The sequence below is a fragment of the Balaenoptera borealis genome (genome assembly GCF_965194805.1).
Source record: "Balaenoptera borealis genome assembly, chromosome: 18".
NCBI lineage: Eukaryota > Metazoa > Chordata > Mammalia > Artiodactyla > Balaenopteridae > Balaenoptera > Balaenoptera borealis.
Genome location: NC_138877.1, coordinates 5,059,237 through 5,065,955, shown reverse-complemented (window position 1 = coordinate 5,065,955; position 6,719 = coordinate 5,059,237).

Sequence of the window (6,719 nt, the reverse complement as noted above, 5' to 3'; positions counted from 1 at the left end):
GGCAGGGCAGGAATAAAGACGTAGACATAGAGAATGGACTTGAGGACATGGGGGGTGCGGGGGAAGCTGGAGCGAAGTGATAGTAGCATGGACATATATACACTACCGAAGGTAAAATAGTCAGCTAGTGGGAAGCAGCAGCATAGCACAGGGAGATCAGCTTGGTGCTTTGAGATGACCTAGAGGCGTGGGATAGGGAGGGTGGGAGGGAGGCTCAAGAGGGAGGGGATATGGGGACATATGCATGCATATGGCTGATTCACTTTGTTATAAAGCAGAAGCTAACACAGTATTGTGAAGCAATTATACTCCAATAAAGATCTATTAAAAAAAATATCTAGGGCTTGGTTTGCTCAAATTGTCTCAATCATGTTATATCTTTTATGATCCAAACTCATGTACAAATAAGGAAATAAAGCAAGTTGTGGTCACCTGCCCCAGAAGGATTACATTGTGCCCTACGGGAATGGGAACCACTGATCTTTGCTAGTAGTCATGCCCAAGTTCCCTGAGTTGATACAGGTAGTAAAAGAAGAGAGTGATCAGAGTTCTCCAGAACCTTATAGAGAACTGAAAGGATGATATCATTATCATTCCACTGTTTACACAGACAGAATTGTACCACCTTTTAGTTCTCAATTTAGACCCTGCCCCCTCTTATAATACAATTTCAAGTTTCAACTCAGCACACCCCCTTAGGGACCAAACAAAATTTAAAGATAAGAATCACTGAGAATGAAATTATCATCACAGGATACAAATTTGTATCCAACCAAAACAATGCCAGAAACACTTCCAGCAGTCATTAAGAAGGTCTTGGGAAATCTGGCTGAAGTTGATCCGCAGCCAAAGAAGTCAGAATTTTGAGTCTTATTCTGAGTCTTAAAGGCAAACACGCCTAAAAGAAAATACACAAACTTAAACGATCATTTTGCAACAAAGCATCCAAATAAGAAAGCCAAAGGGAAGGAGAGACCTCAAATGTTAATTACAAAATGTATCCATTCCCAAACAATGGAGAGGTGGAGTCAAGATAATTCACTCCACCAATGAACTTTCAACTTTACAGTAACAGCCACAGAGCCTCTAGAAGCTGGATTGAAAAAACCAGATTTTCATTTTCTGTCGGAAATTTGAGTGAAAATTAGTTAGCTTTATTTACAGTATTTCAGTTCATCTATCTTTTGGAAGCAGCAGTACAGAACATGAATGCGAATTACACATTCTATTCCCAGCTCCCAACATGCATATGGCAGGGCTGAATTTAGACCATGGGACAAGGGGGAGAATTTAAGTGACTAAGAACAAACACCTCGATGATCTTCACCCACCGGAGCGTCCTCCTGATTTTATAGGTTGCCACCCCCTGGAGCTCTGCGGGAGACTCAGGTAAACTCAGTCACGGGAAGCTAGAGGCTGTTTAGCTCCAAGTTTTGTAGCCTGTAGAGATGTAGCCTCTTGTTTCACAGGAGCTTTACAGATAGTGTGGGGAGATGCCAGAGCAGTGCTACCCCATTGCCACTGAATTCCTAGTCTTCTCAGTGCCTTTGAGAAGACTTCTATTTAAAACTAGAGTAAAACACCCAAAATATGCCCTACCCACAGCCAGACGCCCAAACTAAAAGGCTTATCTGCCCCAGTTCTCCTCTTATCTGGCTTCTGTCTCCCCTCTAGGCTTTATTTATCTAACTCTACTCATCTTGGAAGGATCGACTTTTTTCAGGAAGTCATCTTTGCTTACTCTAATTGAAACTTCTCTCTCACTCAAATTTTCTCTCCCTCAGGCCTAGAGTAAGATTTTCAGAGGACTGTGGGTGTGAGGTTTTGATGCTCGCCCATTATACTTCAAAGCAAAAACAACCCTAAAATATACAATATGTGTACAAAGTTTCTAACTTCTTCCTATAATTGTTACTGTTTTTATAAAGTTTTCCATTAAAAAAAAATTTGTTTTTGGCTGCATTGTGTCTTCGTTGCTGTGCGTGGGCTTTCTCTAGTTGCGGCGAGCGGGGGCTACTCTTCCTTGCGGTGCGCGGGCTTCTCATTGCGGTGGCTTCTCTTGTTGCGGAGCACAGGCTCTAGGCACGCGGGCTTTAGTAGTTGTGGCACACAGGCTCAGTAGTTGTGGCGCATGGGCTTAGTTGCTCCGCGGCATGTGGGATCTTCCCGGAGCAGGGCTCGAACCCGTGACCGCTGCATTGGCAGGCGGATTCTTAACCACTGCGCCACCAGGAAAGCCCTGTAATTGTTATTTAGATGATTTTTTAAAAAAAAATCCAATTCTTTCAAACACTGTTTTGGTAGCCTTGATTGGATGGTACTCAAGGCAATGCTAATGCTGTTTGTTGGATTAACCACCTGTTTCCTTCACCATAAGGAATGCATTATGAGATTAGGGACTTTGGTTGGTTAATTACTGTATCTCGGAAGCCAGGAATAGCACGCACATATAATAGGTTCTCAGTATGTTCAACTAATGAATAAAAGGGAAATCTTCTAGCTGTGTTCAAATATTTTAAGATCTTCATGTGGCAGGTGTGTAAGTGGGGATACCGGGTTGGGTTTTCTTCTGTGCTTCTGAAGGCAAAGACCTACATATGGGAACTATTGGGACTGAACATACAAATTTTCTGATATTTAGAGCTGGTCATTATTACCTCTAGATTAGAGTTAGAGTTGAACATTACCCTTGGCATCCTCATAAAGCAGTGACCTCTCCCCGTCGGTGGAAGGACTCAGAGTCAGAGCAGCATCTGTCAGGGGATTCCTTCTTGCAGAAAGGAGTGGGCAAAATAATCCCCCCGCCCCTCCAGCTATCCATGTCCTAATCTCTAGAACCTGTGACTGTGACCTTACATGGCAAAAGGGACTTCGTAGATGTGATTAAGATAAGGACCTTAAAATGGGGAGATGATCCTGGATTATTGGCAGGGGGTTAGGGGTGCTCAATCCAATCACATATGTCCTTCAAATCAGAAAACCTTTCCCAGCTGAGGTCAGAGTCAGAGGATGATGTGAAGAAGGGTCAGAGAGATGCAACGTTGCTGGCTTTGAAGAAGGAGAAAGGGGGCCACAAAACAGGTAACACAGTTAGCCTCTAAAAGGTAACAAAGGCCAGTAAAGATCTCCCCAGCAGTAGCCTCCAGAAATGAACATAGCCCTGCTCTCACTCTGATTTTTTTGTGACATGTGTTGAAGTTTTGAATTCCGTTGGAATTCTAAATGTACAGAACTGTAAGAAAATAAAGTCATGTGTTTTAATCCATCAGGTTTGTTAGAAAACTAATACAATGACCTTTAAGGTTATTTTCCAGATCTGTGATTCCATAATGCTAACCTGTCAGAGGAGGGATTGGATTAGAACCAGGAAAACAATTCCAAAAGTGAGGGTTATTAAACATGGAGGTGATTTATTAAGCAGACTGTGAAATCCCCATCTCTAAAAAGCTTAAAGATGAGAATGGATGAATGTGACCTGTCTAGAACTCAGTCTAAAGTTCCATCATCCAAGAGTCCTGGGGATGAGCTAAATGAATTCCTACTCTCTGGAGTCTATGAAAGGAGTCCAGTCTGTGAAAAGAGGCAGGATTTCTGTAAGACTGGGGCAAATTGCCTTTAAATGGAAACAATTTGCCTTCTGAAAGCATTGGGGTATTAGGTGAAAATGTCCAAATTGAAGCAGTTTAAAACCTCCATTTCCTATTTGGCATGAGTTATGAAATTTCATACGAACATATAGATATATAAACAATGTAGCCATTGATATTACGCCCAAACTGAGCCTGTCATTTGATTTTGAGTGATTGAGCAAGACCGCATACTTCCATCCAGGGATCTGTTACAATAGGAACCGTCTGCATATTTCCATCCAGGGATCTGTTACAATAGGAACCGTTTTGATTATATCTTAAATTTAAGAAAACTCCCTCTTACCTTGGGGAAGTGCAGGCCTCTGAGTCTGCAAATCAGTTCGCATACAGCCAACACCCTCTTCGGGAATCTGTTCTGTCTTGCCCAACTAAGGTCCCCACAGAGAGGGAGAGAAGTGCTGCAGATTTCACTTAAAAGTTCCCCCAGTCTGCTCTTCTGGGTGCCTTAAGCAGTGACTGGAAGGTCCTGCTCTCTTTTCTTTTTTTTTTCTAATAGGAGGGAATTTTTCTTTTTCTTTTTCTTTTTTAAAGTTAATTAATATTTATTTTTGGCTGCGTTGGGTCTTCACTGCTGCGCGCGCCTTCTCTAGTTGCGGCGTGCGGGGGCTACTCTTCGTTGCCGTGCGCGGGCTTCTCATTGCGGTGGCTTCTCCTGTTGCGGAGCGCCGGCTCTAGGCACGCGGGCTTCCGTAGTTGTGGCTCGCGGGCTCAGTAGTTGTGGCTCAGTGGGACTGCTAATAATTCCAGGAGTAGGTACTCAGCTCTCTGAAAGTGATCAGTAGCGCTTTGACCATAGATTCGCTCCTCTCAGGAGTCCGCTTCTCTTCCTTAATTGTGCCGCACGACTAAGTTCTTGTCTATGTCTGTTTGAAGGGAGGGTGGGAGGGTGGCTGGGCTGGGGGGGGACTGATGTCATAACTGCCTCCCTTGCACCGTCAGCACTTCTCATCTGTCCTTGTCCACCGACCATTTGTTCTTGTAGAACCTAGTTTCCCATCAGCAACAATGAGGCCACCTCACCTTGGAGCTGCTGCGTCACGGTTAGTATGGGCTGGAGGGTGGCCTGCAAACGACCGGTTACACTCCCTAGCATGTGTAGACCTTGGACATTAACCCCACTTCTCCCAGGGGAAACTGAAGCCTTGTTTTAGGTCACCTGGTGACTTCTGGTCCTACTTTTTGACCCCTAGTCCAGTGTGCTTATACTTCAGGGCACTGTGGTCCAAGCCGGCTTCAAACAGGGCTGAAGCTAAACATTTCAGAGAGGGATCTAGCATGACTCAACCAAGACTCTCTGGAGTCTAAGTAGTCTGGGTTTGAATCCTGAGGGCCACTTTTGGCAACGTGACCTTGGGTAAGTTACTTAACCATGAGTTCACCCACAAAGTCACTGCTTCCAGACTTTGGCTTAACCCCTGGGAAGGGGAACCCCAAGAATAAATGCGGTAATTTTAATTTTTTACGCAATCCATCAGATGGGGGCAGGGAAGGGTGGGTTGCATGTAGCTCAGAGGGGTCAGAAATTAACTGAGATCCAGAAAGTTAAGAGGCGTAATATTTCCTGCACACCAGAGCGGACATTCGTACCGATACACCAGACACCTCGAGAACTTCCGTATCCCGCGATCCCCACGGCTATCAGCCTCGCCCAACCACCAAACGTTCACCCCTTCTGGGGCCGGCTCAGTTTTCCAGGCCTTTCCCCTTCCTAGGCGTCTCCTGCGGGTTCCCAGTCCGAAGGCTGGATCCCCACGTCGCAGCCTCGGCCGGAGGCGCCTACGGCGGCGGGACTAGCGATCCTCCGGCTCGTGGCCCGAGCACGGTCCGGCAGCGAACCTCGGACCAGGCGAGGCCCTCGGGAAGCCCCCGCGCCAGGGTCGCGGGTCGGCACGTGGGCCGGCAAGAGGCCGTGGCGCAGGGGTCAGTCCCGGCCGCTCCCCTCCCCAGCCTCGCGCCGGCGCTCTGGCAACTGGGGCGGGGGGGGGGGGTGGTGGAAGGCGGGCCAGCACCGCCCTCGCACCGCCCACGCACCGCCCTCGTCGGGGGGGGAGGCGGTGCCGCGACACGCGGGACGGCCGAGCGCGGACGGCGGCCGAGGAGGCCCAACCTCAACCCCGGCGCGTGCGCGAGTGTGTGCGGGCGGGGCGGGGGCGCGCGCACGCGTCCTGACAGGCTGGTGTCAGCGGCGGCGCGTTCCTCGGCGCGGCCGGAGCTCCAGCTCCAAGCCTGAGTTCGCCCTCCTCGTCTGGGGGAGTTTTAACTGTTCAAAGCTGCACACGCTCCGGCCGTTCAAATTTCCAGAAGTGTCTTGATTGCTTGCTTTCTTTTTTTCACTTTGTTTTGAAATCTTGATCTGCAGCGTGTTATGTCCTGACTCTCGGACACGCTTTAGGCAACCAGGGCATGAAAAATGGAAATGGAAGCTTCCGTAAGTGAACTTGAATTTCTACCCCTGTTGAAAACCTGTGACTGGCACCCCCGTTGCATTTTTAGGTCTAAAACCCTTCCACGGTCTCCGGGTCCCCAGGGGCCCGGTCCAGCCCCACCCGGCCGGCCTCACTCCCTCCCCGCAAGCTCCGGGCACATGGACTTTGTACAGTTCTTCAGTGAGAAGAGATCTCCGCTCAGCTGACACTTTTGCCTTGTTTCCCATGACTGAGATTCCTCCTCCTCCTCTCTGCCTACCTCATTCTTGTCCTTTAGATTTCAGATCAAATGCCACTCCCTCGGAAGGACTTCACTGACCTCTCGAAACTTTATTTTCCTTGGCACTTAACAGTATATCATTTAAAAAAAATGTATCTTGTGTTTATTTGTTCAATGCTTATGTTTAGTAGAGTGTAAATTTCATGAAGGCACGACCATGGCTCTTTTGCCTTTTACTGTACTTTCAGAACCTCGCAGGAGGTGGGACATAGTGGATATTCCCTAAATATGTATTGAAGGTAGGAAAGAACTTTCCAAACATGTGATTACACACCTTTGATTCTGGGAACGTGCAAGGTTTGCAGTTTGCCCCGGAGGAGACAAGTTTCGAATCATGGCCTCTAAACTTTTTCCACGGTACCT